Raw genomic sequence first — 19,465 nt, 5'->3', positions numbered from 1 at the left:
CGTATGTGTCTGCGTGTGGGATACAGCTTTGAAGTAAAGAGATTGTTTCCACTATTCATAGGTGGACATTTCATAGCCATCTCTCACATGTCTATGTAAAGATAAGTAGATGCAAATATATTAGCATGCTTTTACCACACACTATAAATCTCCAGGAGTTACTAAGGAGCAGTTACTAAAATCAAATGCTAGAATTTCCTGCTCCCTGAGGGGAAGGGAGGTCATGTTCCTTTGGGGAAGTAGAAGCAAGGACTATCTTTGCTACAAAACCAAGCCTAGTCAGACTCAAAATACAGACTGCTGGCCACCCTTGTCTCATTTTAACATTACTGTCCCATTCACATAAAAAGACACCTGCACACCACACCTCTCTACTGCACGGGGGACAGAAATTTCTATCATTAGATCAGCACCATTTGAATTTTGGTCCAGGTAATTCTTTGTTGTTGGAGGCATTCTGCGCCATGTAGGATGTTGAGCGGAATCCTACAGTGGCCTCTGCCCACTAGATGCCAGTAGTATTCCCAAGCTGTGACAACCAACCAAGGATTTGTCTGCAGACACTGCCAGAGGTCCCTGTTCTGGGGAGGTGGGTGAGGGGCAAATCCCCCTGCACTGAGAACCACTGCAGTAGAACAGTCAGTGAAGTAAGAAAAGAAAAAAGAACCATCTCTTATGGAAATCAATGACCACCCAAATGAGAACAAGCAGAGGCTATTTACTTAGAGCTCGCTTGAGCAAAGGAGTCGGCCACCATCTCTGGTGACTGGCAGAGACTCAAAGGCAGGCGGGGGAGTGGACAGGCTTTATAGTGGAAGTGGGGGGAGTGAAGGCTTCAGGAGAGCTCTGGTTGGTGTTTGTCGGCACCGGGAAGCTGGAGTCAGGGCCCCTCCTGCCATAGCTTTGGAAGCACATTTGGCTTTCTCTGTCGATCCGGAGTTGGACGTGAGGGCAAAAACTCGTGAAGCTGGCAGTCACTGACCAAGTTGGTTTTTACCATTGGGCTCCCAGTACCCACCACAGTCCCCGAGAGCATTTGTATTAGTTTCCTTTTACTACTGTAACAATTCAGTACAAACTTAGCAGCTTAAAACAATACAGCTGTATTACCTAACAGTCCTGTAGGTTAGAAGTCTGACTCAGGTTTTAGTAGGCTGCAGTCGAGATGTCGGCAAGCCATGTTCCTTCAGGAAACTCTCGGGGAGAATCCATTTTCTTACCTTTTCCAGCTTCTAGAGGGCTGCTCACATTTCGACTCACAGCCCCCTTCCTCCATCTTCAAAGCCAGCAGTGTTACCTCTGTCTCCACCCCTCCTTCAGCAATCACACCTCCCTCTGATCCTCCTCCTCTCTCTTGATCTTAAGCACCTGTGTGACTACATGGGACTCACCTGGATAACCCAGGAGACTCCCTATTTTAAGGTCACCTCTTTAGCAACCTTACTTTACTGACTTGTTAAGTAACAAATTAGTTCTAAATTCATTCTATCCAAAACCTTAATTCCCTTTTGCTATCTAACATAATATATTCACTGGCTCCAAAGATTAGGACATGGGATATAGGATTCTTCCTACCACAGCAAGTGGTAGTGTGGTGCGTAAGTAAGCGAAGTGTGGTGCCTGAACCAGCAGCATTAGTACCACCTGGGAACTCGTTAGAAATGCAAATTCTGAGGACTGCCCCTGGACCTCCTGAGCCAGAATCTCTGTGGGTGGGTCCCAGCAACCTAGTTTAAGGAGCCCTCCAAGTGATGCATATTTAAGTGTGAGAGGCAGTATACGTCTAAATATATATCTATATGCCACATCTTCTTTCTCACTCTAAAATTCTGTGGTCATTGTGGGGGCGAGTACAGCTCAAGAGTAGAGCGCATGCTTAGCATGCATGAGGTCTTGGGTTCAATCCCCAGTACCTCCATTAAAATAAATAAATAAATAAATAAATAAATAAATAAACCTAATTACCTCCCCCCCAAAACAAACAAAAAGGCTTAAAAAGAAATCTTTAAAAAACAAAACAAAGTAAAATAAAATAAAATTGTGTGGTCATTATATGAGGCCTTTGGGAACAATTAAATTCCTTAGAAATATGCTGCTTACCAGAGTAATTTTCCCAAAATGTAAATTCTACTTACATGATTCCTCTAATAAACCTTAAACACATCTCTCCCCAGTTTCCAACGGATAAAGTCCACTCCTCAGCATGGCATGCAAGCTCCTTTATCATCTGCGTGTTTCTCCACCTCATCTCTCTTCTCGCCACCACCCTTACTAAGCTTCTTGCAGCTCTGCCCTCTTTTATGCCTTTCACGCTTCACACTTCCTGTTCCCTCCCCCTGGAATGTTCAGCCTCTTCCGGGCAAACTCCACCTCCTCCTTCAGAATGTTACCTCCTCCAAGAAACTGCCCTGAGCGCCACTGAAATTGGGGGTTGCCTCCTCTGTGGCCCCTGGTCTGTTGCATAAACCTCCACATAGGACTTTCATGGGATTGATTTTACATGTCCATCTGTCACCCCAGAACCTGAAGCTTTTGCATGTCAGAACATGATAACCCAGAACATGCAGAGGGCCAGGGAATACGAAAGACTCTGAATGTTAAAGTGTATGAACAGGTGATAACATTTAATGAAACATTATTCCAGTCAAATATCTGGTGCTATCCTAATAGCAACTACCATGATATAAATTTGTCCAGGAAAAGGTTTCCTGAAGATAGATTAATATTCAAATGCCTCTAGGAATAATCACCTTAATCTTCAATGAGAATAAATCTCTCAAGGGCAGGAAAATGTTATTAAAACCCTCCTCCCACATCCCATACCTATTTCTTCATGCCTCCTACTTCTGCCTGAATAACCATCTGGAACCTGATTTAAAAAAAAAAGGTGTGAAACGAATAACTGGATGTGGGTCAGCCTGGCAAAGGGGTTTCACGGTTCTCCCTCACTTGTGTGCTCCGCACAAGTGGCCCCACCTGGCCTGGTAGGGTGGAGAGGGAAAGGGAGAAGTTAAGTCCTCAGATTGCTATAGAAAGAACACCTCTTCCATGCAGACACCAACAACTGACCCCAGCCATCCCACCACAGAGACACTGGTGATTTCCCTAGCTTTGCATCGTAGGAGGGGGTAGAGAGGAGTGTAGGGCAGATAAAATCCTGCAGCTTCAATTCACATTAAGTCAGGCCTCTACAGCAGCGTTTTTCATGTTGTGGATGGTAACTAATTAGTGGGGCATTTAACAATTTATTGAGACTGCAACCTCCATTGTTGTGATTTTCACAAAGTAGAATACTTTCATAGAATAGAGTATTTTCTAAAAAATGGAACAGAATAAGCAAAGTGCGTAACACACAGATAGGGTTAAGTATCATTTGTGAAACTTCAGCTTCAGTGATTCACACCCATACATGTGTATGGTCATGATATCAAGTACTTCACACTGCTTGAAGGGAAGTTGGAATGATGCTGGACACTTCTCAAGGACAATCTCCTCAGGTGGAAGTGATTCCATCCTGAAATGATTGCCTACTTTACACAAAATAATTGGCACCTGGTGCGCATGGCTCATGCAATTCGATGTGAGTTTGCACGTGTGTCCTGACTTCCCAGTTGCACCCTGGGGTCTCCATGGATCAGAACAGCCTTCATTCCACTTCACAGTTTTCTCCCACCCTGGCCCAGGGCCTCGCACATGAAGTAGATTCTTAATGAATATTGGTTGGTCAGCTGAATCTTACAACCATTAACTTTATTAAGAGACTCAGATAAAATGTTTAGAGGGGACAAAAAAAGAAGAATTTCTAAGAAAGAGAAAAAAATAAAAATATTAACCTATTAAATATTCAGCATCCATACCTAGTTGTCCAATTATGCTGCTACTTTGGGATATATCTAACATGAGACATCACAATAAAACGAGAAACACGGCATGTGGCCCACATGACAGAGCAGGAGGACTTTAAGCTCACCTCCTCCCATGGGCACACCCAAATTACAGCTCCTTACAGAGCACAACTCCTTACTGTCTGAGAACCTGAAGACTAGCAGGAAAGATTTTCCACAACTAAAGAGATAAAGAAGGACCACATAAAAAATGACTTTTAAAAAAATGGTTTTAAAAATAATTTTAAAATTTTTAGAGATTTAAAACTGATTTTTAAAAAGTTTAAAATTTTTTAATTTTTTTTTTTAAAGCAGGATCCACAACAAGATGGGTAGGAGGGGCAGAGATATAGTAAAGGCCTGCATCCCCGGTGGGCAATCCACAAACAGGCGAATAATCACAACTGCAGAGGTTTTCCCCAAGAAGCAAGGGGTCCAAGCCCCAGTCAGGCCACCCAGCCAGGGAGTCCTGCACTGAGAAGACAAGCCTCGCAAAGGGCTTATGGACGGAAGAGCAGAAGGGCTGTAGGAAACAGAACCTCCACTCTTAAAGGGCACATGCAAAAATCTCATATGCTCCAAGTCCCAGCACAGAAGCAGTAATTTGAAAAAAGCCTGGATCAGATCCCCTTGCTCAACTGTGATTCCCCTAGGGATCCTGGAAGCAGCCATGTTTTGGAGCTCATTCTACCCCCAGGACACTGGTGCTGGCAAGCACCATTCTGAAGTCCTCCCTCCAGCCTATAAGCACTGGTGGCTTACCCACCCACCAGCAGGCTGGCATCAGCCCCAGCCCCTCCCCAGGCCCCACCGCCAGCCACCCCTAGACTCAGCATAACCTACCAGCAGCTGGCACCAGCCCTGAGCACCCCTGGGCCATGCAGCCAAGCACTCCATGACCTGGTCTCCACCAGCGGACCAGCAACCACTGCATGAGGCAGCGCTTGGCAGCCAACTGGGCCAGGACCAGCCCCATCTACCAGCACACCCAAATAGTTGGTGCTGCCACAACAGAGCCCACGCAGCCCACACAGGGGGCTCCCCTAGGGCATATATTCTGCTGGGCCCCTCAGGACATCTCCTACATAAGGCCACTTCTCCAAGATCGGGAAATGTAACCAGCCTGCCCAATACACAGAAGCAAACACAAAGGCTTCGGCAAAATGAGGAGACAGAGGAATATGTTCCAAATGAAGGAACAAGACAAAACCTCAGGAAAAAGAACTAAATAAAGTGGAGATAAGCAATCTATCTGATAAGAGTTCAAGGTAATGATGATAAAGATACTCAATGAACTCAGGAGAAGGATGGAGAAACAACTTTAGCAAAAAGTTAGAAAATATAAAGAACCAAATAATAGAGCTTAATATAATAACTGAAATAAAAATACACTAGAAGTAATCAACAGTAGGTCCAACAGTACAGAGGAACAGATAAGTGACCTGGGAGACAGAGAAGTGGAAATCATCCAAGCTGAACAGAAAAAGACACATGCATTCCAGTGTGCATTGTAGCATTATTTGTAGCAGCCAAGATATGAAAGAGACCTAAGTGTTTATCAACAGATGAATGGACAAAGATGTTTTATTTATATATATATACACACACACACACATACGCACCAAAAAATGGAATATTACTCAGAAATAAAAAATGAAAATTTGTCATTTGCAAAACATGGATGGATCTACAGCATACTTTGCTAAGTGAAGTAAGTCAGAGAAGTACCAATACTGCATGATCTCAGTTATATGTGGAATCTAAAAAACAACAAACAAGACAAAACAAAAACAGATTCATAGATACAGAGAATAAATGCGTGGCTGCCAGAAGGGAGGAGGGAGGTAGCTGAAATAGGTGAAGCGGATAAAGAGGTACAAACCTCCAGTTATATGATAAACAAGCCACAATGATGTAATATACCACGTAAAAGATACGGTCGATAATACTGTATTACCTTTGTATGGGGACAGATGGTTACTAGGCTTACTGTGCCGATCATTTCATAATATATGCAAATGTCAAATCATGTACTACACCTGAAACCAACATAATATTGTACAGCAACTATATTTCTATTTAAAAACAAAAACAAAAACAAACGCCACACAGAAACCCACAGAATGAAAAGAACCACCAAAACAAGGCCATGGTATAGACAGCTTCTGGCCTCAATGCATAATTTATACAGCCTGTAAAGCCAACACCTGGGAACTGCTAATTTAATTAGTTTGTATTGAACACTTAATTGCAGTAAGCCAAGGCCTCAGACTAGTCTGACAGCTGTTTTCATTACATTAATTAATCTATGGCATTCGGTTCTCTTTCCCACCTTTTTGGACTTTAGAGTTCCCTTGGCTTTGTTTGGTCTGAGGAATCAGGTCTAACAGATGACATCATGCTGATGGTATAGCCCCTTTATTGCCCCTAATTCTAACAATTTATGTGACAATAGCAGAGAGCATTGCCTGCTTAAGGACATCCCATCTGTCTGCCACAGCCTCACGGGTCTGGCCCAAAGAACAAACACCACGTGGGACCAGAATCTCCCCAAAAAAGTTTCCCTGACAGCACCAGTTTTCAAAAAGGCATTCATTCATTTATTCAGCATTTGGCACACATCTGCTAGGTCACTTATGCCAGGCACTGTGAGAAGCAATGGAGTTAGGGTCAAATAAAACCAGTCCTTACCCCCGAGGGATTCCAACCCAGTGAAAGACACAGAGAGGAAAGTAAGATTTAAAATTTACAGCAGACTCCACCTTAATGTTTGCAGGCCTGGGCAGAGGGTGCAAATAGAGGCCCTGATACCCTTTATCTGAATGTCTAAGTGGTATTCTCAAGCTAGCAAACAGTGTAATAAAATATGTTCCCTGCTACCTTAATAAATTCAACTTCAAAATGACCTGGAAGTAGCTTCAAATTTAGAACCAGTAGAACAGAAAAACCCTCCCCCAGCCTGTGGCTCACCTCCCTTCCCTTCCTTGCCCTGCCCCACCCCTGGCTCCAGGCTGTCCAGCAAGGGTCCTGGCATACACACGTGTGGACACCTTCACATGTCCAAGCTCATCCACAGCCGCCAAAAACAACTGTCCCTTGAGGGACTTGGGGAGAAACCACACAGGTTCTGGAAACAGAGTCAGGAAAGAGAGTTTTAAAGCCTGGGCACAAAGCACATTCAAGGACAGGGCACCCCACCAAGGGAGCAGAGCAGGGCCGTCTAAAGTAGTATTTCTTGGGCATTTATACACATTTATCCACCTGGAAAGCACATGAGAACACAAGTCCTGGGCCCCACTCCCTGAGATGAGGCTTTAATAGGTCTGGGGTAGAGCCCAAGAATCTGCCTTGCTCACAACGTTCACAAGATGCCGATGCTGCCTGTGATGCTGTGCCGTCTCCACTGGGCTGCAGGATGCCCTGGTTAAACGTTCTTTCTCGGTGTGTCTCTGAAGGTGTTTCTAAAAGAGATATAACTGGTGGACAGAGTAAAGCAGATGGCCCTTCCCAACATGGGCGGGCATCATCTGCTCACTGGCGACCCAAATAGAGGAAAACGTGGAGAAACCTTCATTGCATGGTTGAGCTAAGAGAAGTTAGCGAGGCAGAGGGAGGGAAAGAGGGAGAGAGTTGAAACGAAGCCATTCCAGCTGAGGGGAGCCCTCGTGCGGGGGCAGGAGCAGCACTTAGGCAGTGGGTTTAGGAAATTAAGACCGGATCTATTTATCTGCAGTGAAGGACCGGCACAGAAGAGCACGCAAGAGGAAAGGGTAAACGCAAGGGGAAATTTTTAAGGATGTTTGCTGTAGGCAAAAGAGATCGAGGGAAAGCAAAGAAACACGAGCTCCATTTTGCACATGTTCTTCCCAACCTCTCACCTGTAGTGATTAATGTCTGCAGAGTCTGCTTTATAATTACATGTCTGAAGGTGAAATCTCTGCTGATACTCTGAACATCTATTTAAGTTGTCCATCGTTACTTCACTATCCACATGTCTATGTCTTGGCTCCTCAACAGCCTGAGGCAGCTGCAAGCCCAAACTGTGTAGGTGGGTCTCCCGGATACAGATACACTCATTATTTGTTGATTTGGCTCAAAAATGACCGAGGTGACAACACACTTTGGGAGGGAGTTATTAGCAATGAAGGTATCAAGTTACTTCTCACTGGTGATGAACAGAACAAACAATACCGTATGTCCCTTATAAAGGTACTGGAAAAATATTCCTGTTTGTAGAACCCAGCTTGATAGGCAGAGAGAGACAACAGAAGGAGTTCCTAATTGCACAGAGCTTTCTGTATTATGTCTTGATCTAAACAGAGCTAAGAACTCCTAACTCCCCATGTGGATCTTAAAATTACATGAAACTCAGAATAGTCTCTAAAACTGTATCACCCTAAGGAATTTTACCAACCCCCTTATATGTATCTTTAACCATTAAATAAGAGCAAATGAAGACACACTGCAATACATTTTAAACTCATCTACAACAAGCAAAGGCATTGTGGTAAAGTCAATTTTCTTTGTTACTAACCTGGAGGCGCAAGGGGAACACTGACACCAGTTTGTTTATAAAGTTGCAGCAGAAAACCTACAAAGTCGTCACCAAAAAGAAAAATACAGACTTCCCAACTTGCAGTTTAGCATCTCCTTAAGGAGGTGTCATTTCTTAGTCCCTTGATACCCAAAGCATTGTATGAAAATCCACTCCCCACAAAGAGAGTTACCATCGAATCTGGAACAGCACCTTATGCCTTGGTCACTTATATGACAAAATTTGCTATAAGGCAGAACCCTTCTGGTCCCTGCTATAGAGGACTCACTCTTGTCATCTTCCTCACGTCGTCCCTCACGGGAGGATGGGAGTGACGGGAGGGTAAGTTAGAACTGTTGTGATTACACCAAGGCTGCAACTCACCAAGACCTCCTCATCACTCCCCTCAGCCTGACTAGACTTAGGCTGCTTTCCCGACCCTAGGCACCTGAGCTTCCTTTTCTTAGAGCCTTTATATTAGAAACTTATAAATTCTCTCTCTGCCTCTTTGTGATATAAATCTTCTACAACTCAGGAAGGTCTTTCTCCAAGACCCGGAAGGCATCCCTTTGAAACACAATCACCAAGGAAGATAAGGCGCCTGTCTCCCCCTCTCTGTGGGAGGGCAGGAACCTCACTTTGCCCATCAAAAGTTTGCAAAGGGCCTGTCACGCTGACTAATCTCCCACTGGAATTTGTCACAAGATGATCCTAGTATTAGGAGAAAGGAGGTGAGAAGGGCCAGGATGGCTTCCTGCTGTCTGACACGCAAAGCTAGGTTTACCTGCTGGTATGGACCTGGGAAGCTCTGGCCAACTCAGTGGCGTGGGAAGACGAAAAGCTCCAGGAAATCAAATTCCCTGGAGAGTCTAGGCTGGGGACTCAGGTGCAAAAGTTTGGGACAGGGAGGTCTGGTCAGAGAGAGCAGATGGCTGTGTCCTGTGCTTCAGGCAACAGTGGCCAAGCTTGGGAGAGGACACTAAGAAAACAGTCATTCTGGAGTCCCTGCTTGGGCACTGTTTCCGACACAGGGACCAGGCACTACAGCCTCATGAACCAAACTCAACAGCCATACCCTGTGGCTCTAAGGGACAATGGCTGTGGGGGACTCCAGGTCCCTCTGCATGGCTCCGGTGGAGAGAGCTGGTTGCCATTTGTGTGAATGAGCCTGGGTTCTTGGAGGTTGGGGGGTAGGATATGAACAGGTGGGCTCCAAGTAGAAAGTAATGGACTTCCTGCTTTATTAGGCAACTGCTTGAGCAAGTGATTAGAAAACATAAAGAGAGGTGAATGCACTGAAATAGGCAAGTGCACCCTCGTTTCTGAGCTGGTCATCCTACAGATTTTTTTTTTAATGAGAATAGCCATATGACAAAACTAATCTCTTTTCTAGAGACACAAAAGAAAGCTTTGTGGAGGTGGTGGAGACACTGGAACACAATTACATTTGGGCACGTGGAGGTGGGAGGATCTTCACCAGGAATTATTCCCAAGCTCATGTCTTCTGTCTAATAAATATGACTTAGTTTGTCACAAGAACGATCAGCAGTTAGATAAGAGCCCTGAGTAGGGCCCTGGGAAACTTCTAAGAAGCTTTCTACCACTCAGGCCCTCAGGCCCTCAAGCTGTCAAAGGAGGCAGCAGCTTTAGACACGGTGAGTCTGAGTCACAAAGCCTCAGCAAATCTCTGTGCAAAGGTTCTGTGCTTCAGACGGAATTCATAAAGTAACCTCAGATTTCTGGACCATTAACAGGTGACTCGACTGACCAGGAAATTTTATTTTTTAATTTAATAATTCCTATCACACAAACAAGACCTCTCCTTTATAGAAAACAGGAAGCTGAGAAAACAAAACTCATAATCCCACCACTCATCCATAGATACCCCAATAGCTACGAATATTTTGACGTGTTTATTTCTTCTTTTTTAAACTGAAGTATAGTTAGTTTATAATGTGTTAATTTCTGGTGTACAGCATAATGTCTCAGTCATATACATCCATATATACATCCATATATTTTTCATATTCTCTTTCATTACAGGTACTACAAGATACTGAATATAGTTCCCTGTGTTGATGTGTACATTTCTAAACTTAAACATTAATGTATGCTATTTACAAAAGAGAATCACAATTTGCGCCCCATTTGCTAACCTTTTCCTCTTTTAACAAATATATCATACAGTCTTTTCATAGACAACAAATACACATATGCTATACTATATTGTTGGATACACAGTGGTTTAAAGAGAAATTTCTATAGACTGACTAGCCTTTAGCAACTATTCAGGCTTAGACCCAGCATCATGCATAACATTTTCATTTCTGGGGCTGATGAAATTTAATTCTACTTCACAAAACAGCTGCATCGTTTTGTGAGTCTGCATGAAGGGGACATGTGACAGGGGAGTTGTCACTTCTTCATCTTTCTTATTGCTTACAGCTCACCCTCTATTCCCAATCACGGTACGAAAGAAGAAAGAGTAAGCTGTTCTCACACAAGGCGTTTAAATATCCTGCTGCTCTAGAATTGTTACCAAGAGGCATATTTCAACACGACAGCTGGATGACATCTCACCCTCTCTATTAGGATGGAGAGGAGAGGACGCCCATTTCCAGGAGGAGGGCTGCACATCTAATGAGTGTAACCCATCCGCTGATCTTTCGGACCCTGCCTATTTATTACTTTACATCATCTGTGCAACTACTAAATCATTACAGCCCTGCTGGGGAACCACGCCAAACCTCAGATGGCTCTGTTCTCCAGCCCCCACTCTACAGCTGACTTGTCTCCAACGTTCTTAAATTAAAAGGCAAGAGAGGACCTTTCACTCCCAGAACTATCAGGCAGGCCCCCTGCTGCATTTGAAGGAAGTGTCTCTGACCCTTGTCATAAATATATTAGGCAAAGAAAGGTTAAAAATCCACTGAAGGGAGAGTGATCAGCCATGAGTCATTTATGCCTTCGGGTGAAATCAGAAGTTATAAGTTAAGGGAAATCAACTCCAAGGGGATATCAGAGAAAAGAGGAAAGAAGCAAAAACCTCAGACTACCATGTTAATCATATGGGACCTGTCATACGGCAAGTAATTCTTCAAAGACGTGGAAGGAGAGCAGACAACAAGAGAAGCCGCTCTCAGGGAACTAAGCGGGGACACTTTAGCTGGCAATGATTTCACGTGTAATTATTGTGATTCACAACCAAATAGGCAAAAAGGAATTTCTGAAATCACACTCCTTGAGCAAAACCTAGTTTCAAATCTCCCTAAGCCTTCTGTACTGTATTCCTATGGCAGAGGTGGGCTATATCATTAGTTCAGTGTCCCTGCCATGTGTTACCTAAGACGACCCCAGCCTCACAGTGCCCTGATTCCTGCCGAAGCACGGCTGCATGCTGTCCACCATCATTTCTGGTGAGTGACTCAGTGATGTAAGAACAATCTCATCTTTGGCCCTCTGGCCTCCTACACAGCCTTCCTGCCATGCAAAATAAATGTTCTCCTCCTCATTGACCACATTCACAAAGAAAAACCAAAAATATTACCATTTTGTAGGCTAAAAATAGACCCAGGGCCAATAGGAAATTGACAGGAAAGCAGCACACATCGGCTCCTGAGGAGCACTGATCCTGCTTTACCGTGTGAGGACGCTTGGTTGGTACCTATTCACCACAGTGGTGCCCCCAGTCCTGCAGTTCCCTATGCTGCTGTTTCCCATGCTTTAAAAAAATAAACAAAAAATTTAGCACAGGTTAACGAACACAACTCATTAAATGTAAAATAAATGCAATCTTACGCCTTTTAAATGCTTTCTATTTAAATAAATTCACAAATCAGACAAAATATTATATGGGATTAAGTTTCCAGGCAAAATTTAAGGAAAACATTTAACTCTACACATCCAAAAATCTTAATTAACTTCAAGGAGACAAAAGCTACAACTGAGGTGTTGCCTCTTGGATGCCAGGCTGCCCTGTGGGTCTGTAGGCTCCCTCTACCTGAACTGTGTGCTGCCCTGTCCCTAGCACCACGCAGCATGGCAGCGTAAGGACTTATTTGGTATGTGGAAGGAAGGGAGAAGCGGGGAAGACTGGGGAGGAGGAGGGAGGAACCTGAAGGGGAGACCAGAGGGGGCGGGGAGGGGAGGAATGAAGAGAACCTCATGACCTTGAGAGGACGGCTCTGCTCCTCCTGTACCCACACCCCCACTCCAATTATCCAATAAAGGCAAGGAGCTGGGAATGGTAAGGGAGAAAAAGCAGTGGTTTCTCTGTATCACGCAAATGTTGCTGTTAGGAAGAGAGAACACTGGGGAGATTGAACCCTTTTCTGCTTATGAGGCTTTGATTTAAGCTAACTCGAATAAGCCTCTGTTCCCATCGGCCAGCTTACTGATCTAGATTACCGGAATTGAACACACTGAAAGCAATGACTGTGGCTCTGTCATTGGGCCCCTTGGGTGTGTGGGGCCGGGTGGCAGGAATCCCTGCCCCCGGGCAACACGCTGCCACCAGAGTGGAGGACACAGTCCAGACCACTTCCAGGCCTTCAGCAGCACAATAAATCATTGAACTCACATTAATGTTACAGACCAGAATAAAACACACAAAGGGCCAAACCAGAGATGCCTGTTTAGACTAAGAAAACGCTGCAATGATGTCTATGGTTGTCACCTAGTTATCCATAAAAATGCTGATAAAATTGCTACCCATGTGATTTTCACATTTGAGCACCAACTCCTTCATTTGGAGTCTCCACTTTGGATAATAAAGCTAGTAGCTTAACTGGAAATTTTCGGCTAAGCCTCTTGCTTCTGACTCTCTTGGGGTGATGGTCATGTTTGGGGCAGGGGGGTTCTGGATGTGTAGAACTCATCCCTCCTCTCCTCCCAATCTGCCTCACTGAGAAGACACTGCCTTGAACATACAGGAGAAACTCTTCCCTGCGAGAAGGCTGCAGCCGCCCAGTGCAGCCTAAGACTAGGTGGGTGATTCTAATTCCTGAGTTCACTCATTAGAAACCCACACCTAAAGCATGTTCTTTCACATGGCCCTGTCGGTAACAAAGCCAACATTCTGATCTTCATCAGACCCTTCTACCTTGATTGGCTTAAAACTTGGAGGAGGAAAATAAGGATGTAATTTCTTAGTGCCTCCCACCCTGAAACCCAATAATATAAACCAAATTTTTATTCCACAGCTACTTTGGTTTTTTCCAAGTATAATCTACAGGACAATAGACTGGGTATTAGATTAGGAAATCAATTCATATGTATCAATTTGTATGCAGACATATATGTGTGTATATATGCATATATACATTAAATGTATGAAGATATGCCTTTAACCAAATGAATTATTTACACTTTATCAAGTTTAGTAAAATAGTCCTAGTTTCTAAGAATGCTGCAGTATTGCCCTTACTAACATAGAGGTTGAAGTTAGAAGGTGCCATAGATAAATACAAGAATTTCTGGTTTTCAAGCCTCCTTTCAAAACTTACACTTGCTATTAGTATACATCAATATAAGAAGTTTTTAGAGCAAGGACTGGCAAATTATAGCCCATAAGCCAAATTCACCTGTGACCTATTTTTGTGCAGACCAAGAGCTAAAATGATTGATTTTACCTTTTTAAAGGATTATAAAGAAAGAGAAAGAAGATTATGCCATAGAGACCAATTGTGACCCACAAAGCCTAAAATATTTACCATCTGATCCTTCACTGAAAAAGCTTGCCAAACCCTGTAAACCCTGTCTAGACCAACTCTCTCCCAATACACTTACACACACACACACACACACACACACACACACACACAAATATTCTTGTCTCCTACACTGAACTTAATTCTTTGCCCTGTCAGTGTAATGTAATGGTTAGAAAAATAAAGTTAAACAGACCTGGGTTCAAATCCCAACTCTGACATTATTTGCTGTGTGACCTTAAGCAAGTTACTTAACTTCTCTGAGCATTGGTTTCCTGGTCATTAAAAGGAAATGATAATGGTATCTAATTGACAGAGTTTTTGTGAAGTTTTAATAAGAAGTGTAAAGAAACTAGGATGATACCTGGCATGTGGAGCTACTGAATATGTTAGTTACTATTAGTCAAGTCTATTTATGTTAGTGCCCTGCTTGGTCTATCCACCCTCAAACTTAGCCACTCCTGGCCCCGCAGTTCACTCCAGAAATAAATTATTCCTTATGTATCTAAAAACAACTGTTTCTATCAGTACAGTTCTTTCACCTTTTTCTATAAGAACAAACATGAAACTACCAATAAGACCGTACGCTAGGAAAGATTTCAGAGAAAAACATGATACTGCAGGGCACCTCGGTCAAGGTGCCTGGCAGCCCTCCCTAACAAATGTGAAAACTCCACTGAATTTGGATCTTTGTGTGAAATAATTCAGCATGAGGGCAACCAGTTCCTTACACAAAATAAGGGAAAAGTGAAAAATCATGTTCTCAGTTAGGTAACCATAGAACCCGCTGAGCTCAGTGTCCACAGTTAAAAATAATACTGGGGTGACTGGGCATGACTTCAGTTTTAAGTTACACAAAAGGGAAATTTTTTTCATTGTTTCTACACTGTATTTTGACACTGTTGCAGAAGTTTCTAAACCTTTTATCCATCACTCTTGGGCTAGCCCATAGCCAACATTTGTCCTCATCCTGAACTGCAGACAGTCTTAGCTCTCCCCAAAATATATTCAATAAGGGGAGCTTCCCCTTCAGATGCTGCCTGACTTGTCTCTTTACCCTTTAATGAGAATGGCTCAGGAGAGCTGGCACTAAAGTCTAGGCTACACTGGAGTTGATAAAAGAGGAGCTTCCTCTCTGCCCTGAGCCCAGAAGATCCTCAGTCCCATCTTGTAGCATCATGGTACCCACTTTTCCTCAGAGTTCCCAAGAACTGAAGAGTCTGTCTAGGAACAGAACAGATTCCAGAGGCCAAAGACTGATGTCAACAAATTATTTTTATGGAGCAGGTATGAAATCAGATACGTTTTAAAATGTGGCATGTTTATTTTTGATCATTTAAAATTTCTGCTTCAATATCCCATTCTGAGAGGGTGATGAAAATATAATCCCCAGGACCTCTTTCCCAGGGTGACATATAATTTCAGGATAGTGGGGCACACACATCTGCCAAAGGGTCTGGAATAATGCTCTCAGAGACTACTGGTTGGCGCGGTTGATAGGAGCAGAGTAGGGAAGGGGGTGGATGTAGAGCCAGACAGCCTGGGTTTGAAGCCCAGCTCTGAGACTTACTAACTCTTAAACCATGGCTGGGCACTTAATCCTTCTGTGCCACGGTTTTGTCATCTGTAAACTGGGGATATTAATAATAGTACCTATGTCATAGGGTTGTCATGCAGATTAAGTGAGTTAATATTTATTAAGCACTTGGACAGCTTCTGGGGCTTGTAAGCATCGTTTAATTATTTGTATATAAATAATAAAGAAATACAATCTAGTTGTGAAGGCATCTACTGAAACCCCTATGGGACTGTGACTCAGTCTGCCACCCAAACTTAAAGTGTCCCTTGTTTCTATCCAAATAGCCCCATCAGTCCAGTCCTGATACTACTTATTCAAGGAAATCATCTAACTACTTCCATGTCAAATAGGGATGTAGAAAATCCCTGGGAGGTTGTGTTCCCACCCAGTCCACTGAAACAAGTGTTATAATTATATAAACATACCCAACATGGAGCTGTAATTCCTGCTGGAATTCCCCAGGTCTTCAAAGATTACCAGTGTTTTTCTGTTTCACAAGGAAAAAAAAACAAAACAAAAACACCATGTAGATGTTAAATTAAAATTCAAACTTTACTGTCTCTAAAGTCAAATAAAAAGAAAAACAAACCCATTTGTTCTAACACTTTTGATTTTCCTGTCTTCCACAAAGGAAATCCATTTTAGAAAATGCTTTTAGACTTGATCCCTAAAAACCCTCAAGGTAAAAACACTGTAGCTTAGATGCTTCTAATTAGGCAAACTTCAAAGAGATATTAGCTGCGAAAATCTCAGAATATATTTCCAAACTATAGCAAGAAGTCTTGTAAACACATAGTAATATTTTACAATTAACACAAAATACATGGTTATTCTAGATCTGAGATGTCCAAAATAACAGCAATTGCCACATGTGGCTCTTGAGAATTTCAAATGTAGAAAGCCCAAATTGAGATGTACTCTAAGTGTTAAAATACATATCTGATTTCAAAGATTAAGTATGAAAAAAGAATGCAAAATACCTTAGTAATTGTTTAATTTGATCACATATAGAAATGATAATGTTTAGGATGTATTAGATTAATTAAATAAAATAAATAACTAACATTAATTTTACCTGTTTCTTTTTACTTTTTAAGTGAGACTACTAAAAGTTTTTAAAGCACACGTGTAGCTCACAGTATGTTTTATTGGACAGCATTGATCTAGATAATGTAGGACTAAACCCTGTGCATTGACCCAAAGTAATCAGATATTTCTAGATAATAAAGACCTGTCAATTGAGCAACATCTTCTGTTTGTCTTAGAAAGAAAAGGGAAAAAGCTACATATTCTTTGCTGTTTTCTCACTGTAGGAGGGCCAAACTACAATTATTTGACTCTTTGAGTTACAATTATTTGAATCTTTGAGTTACAATTATTTGAATCTTTGAGTGAGCTGGGAAATGCTTCTTTTTATTTTCTTCTTTGATTTTCTAACATTGTTTCATCTCATTTGTGTTCATGTAGTGATTTACTATAAAAACTTAGAATAGTAACTTGTTGTAATTTTCAGGATCAATTAAATGTGTCCAAGACCTATTTATCCCCAATTTATAGCTAGTCAACCAGCCTTTGGAATTCATGATCAATTGAAAACCTAGAACCTCTATGCCTTGAATCAATAGCTTCAGGTAGAGGAATAACCAAGAGGCAAAAAAGTCTTGAGAATCGTATTTCACATGTCCTGGAGTATAGCAAGAGACAGTTCTGTAATTTCTCTGCTGATTGCACTCCAAAGCCAAGGTATCTAAAACATTTGTTTCCTTGACAAAACCCACCTTCCCTCATAGGATGACCCAGTCATCTAGGCCCAGACCTTGGGTTCACTTTTCATGTTCTTTCGATAATCAGTCTAATGAATGATCAGTTAAAACAGGGGTCCTAAACTAAATCTTCCCCAAGAGCTCCCTTACCATGTGCCCCTAGAATCCCTGAAATACAGAAGCTTCTGCGACCATTTAAACACTTGTGAGGCAGGAAAGAAAGAATAGCTTCAGCTCTTCCCTGTATGAGTAGAAATCAAAATAAAAACCAAAAAACAATGAAACCTCAGGAACACAAGTCATTAGCCTTTTGTAAGTAGGCACAGTCTATAATTTTAGAAGGTATAGCTGAATTATCTGTTAATATAATTGCCAGTACATGCCAATATACATTGTGGGGTTGAAGAAGTCACAGTACAAAAAAATAGAACTACCATATGACCTAGCAATTCTGCTCCTGGGTATATATCCAAAAAAAAAATACTAATTTGAAACGATACATGCACCCCAGTGTTCATAGCAGCATTATTTACAATTACCAAGGTATGGAAGCAACTTAAGTGTCCATCAACAGGTGAATGAATAAAGACAATGTGGTATATATATATGTATGTACATGTGTGTGTGTGTGTGTGTGTGTATAAAATGCAATACTACTCAGCTATTAAAAAAATGAAATTGTGATTTGCATCAACATGGATGGACTTGGAGGGCATTATACCAAGTGAAATAAGTCAAACAGAGAAGGACAAATACTGCACAATATCATTTATATATGGAATCTAAAGAATAAAACAACTAGTGAGTAAACAAAAAAGTCAACTCACAGATATAGGGAACAAACTAGTGGCTACCAGTGGGGAGAGGAAAGCAGGGAGGGGCAATGTAGGGGTAGGGAAAAAACAGGTTATTATGGGATAATATGAAATCATGTGAGTGAACCTTTTGAAACTGTAAAGCACTATAGAATTGAAAGACTCATTCAATTTGTTAAAAACTGAAAAAAAGGAAAATCTATATGACATTCTAGGAAAGGCAAAACTATAGAGGCAATAAAAAGAGCAGTGGTTGCCAGGGGGTGCGGGGAGGAAAGTAGGGATGAATAGATGGAGCATGGAAGAGTTTTAGGGCACTGAAACTACTCTACATGATAGTGTAGTGGTGGATACATGTTGTTATGCATTTGTCAAAACCTCTAATATTGTACAATACAAAGAGTGAACCCTACTATTAAACTAGGGACTTTAGTTAATTAAAAAAAAGTCACAGTACGAGTGGAAGCAGAACATCGTTCCACTATGGTTACTGAATCAGCAAATCCTCAAGTGGAGAGTTACCCATCATAAGGGGCCCCTAGAAATATCCAGACTTTGCAAGCGCCATTAGCCTGTTGCTTTATTTATGCACAGAGGGGTTTCCAAAGGAAAATTTGGTTTCCAAAGGAAAATTCAGTTCCCAAAAGAAAAAGACTAAGGTGGGGTAAACCCTGAAGGGCAGAAGGACTCATTCAAACATTGTATCTGTCTCTTCTATTAAAGTAAAGCAGCGCATTCCTTGGATGGCACACATGTCACACACCCATGCACGCACCTAGCACTTACCAAATATGTAGCAGACATAAATCGCATGCCCAGGGTGTAAACTTGAGATACAAAACAGACTAGATTGGTTCTACTACATCCATGTATCAATACTAAAAGCAGATTTTCATTTAGAACCAGAAAAAAAAAGCAGAAAAAAGATGAATATTAACAGGTTCTCATCTAAAGCAGTACTTCTTAACACGGGTGTGGAAGTGGTATTGAGTCTTGTTAAATGCAGATTCCCAGAATTTGAATCAGGAAGTCTAGGGTGAGCACCCAATATAGGCAAACCCTCCAAATGACTTTCATGCGAGCACCAAGGGATTCTGATGTGGTCAGGTCCACACTCTCAGAAAATCTGATTTAAAACCTGGCTCTAATGCATCACGTTAAATTTGATCCTCAACTGATTCC

The sequence above is a fragment of the Vicugna pacos genome, chromosome 15, assembly GCF_048564905.1.
Source record: "Vicugna pacos chromosome 15, VicPac4, whole genome shotgun sequence".
NCBI classification, from domain to species: Eukaryota; Metazoa; Chordata; class Mammalia; order Artiodactyla; family Camelidae; genus Vicugna; species Vicugna pacos.
The sequence above is the reverse complement of the archived record's forward strand: the minus strand, read 5'-3'. Positions refer to the sequence as shown.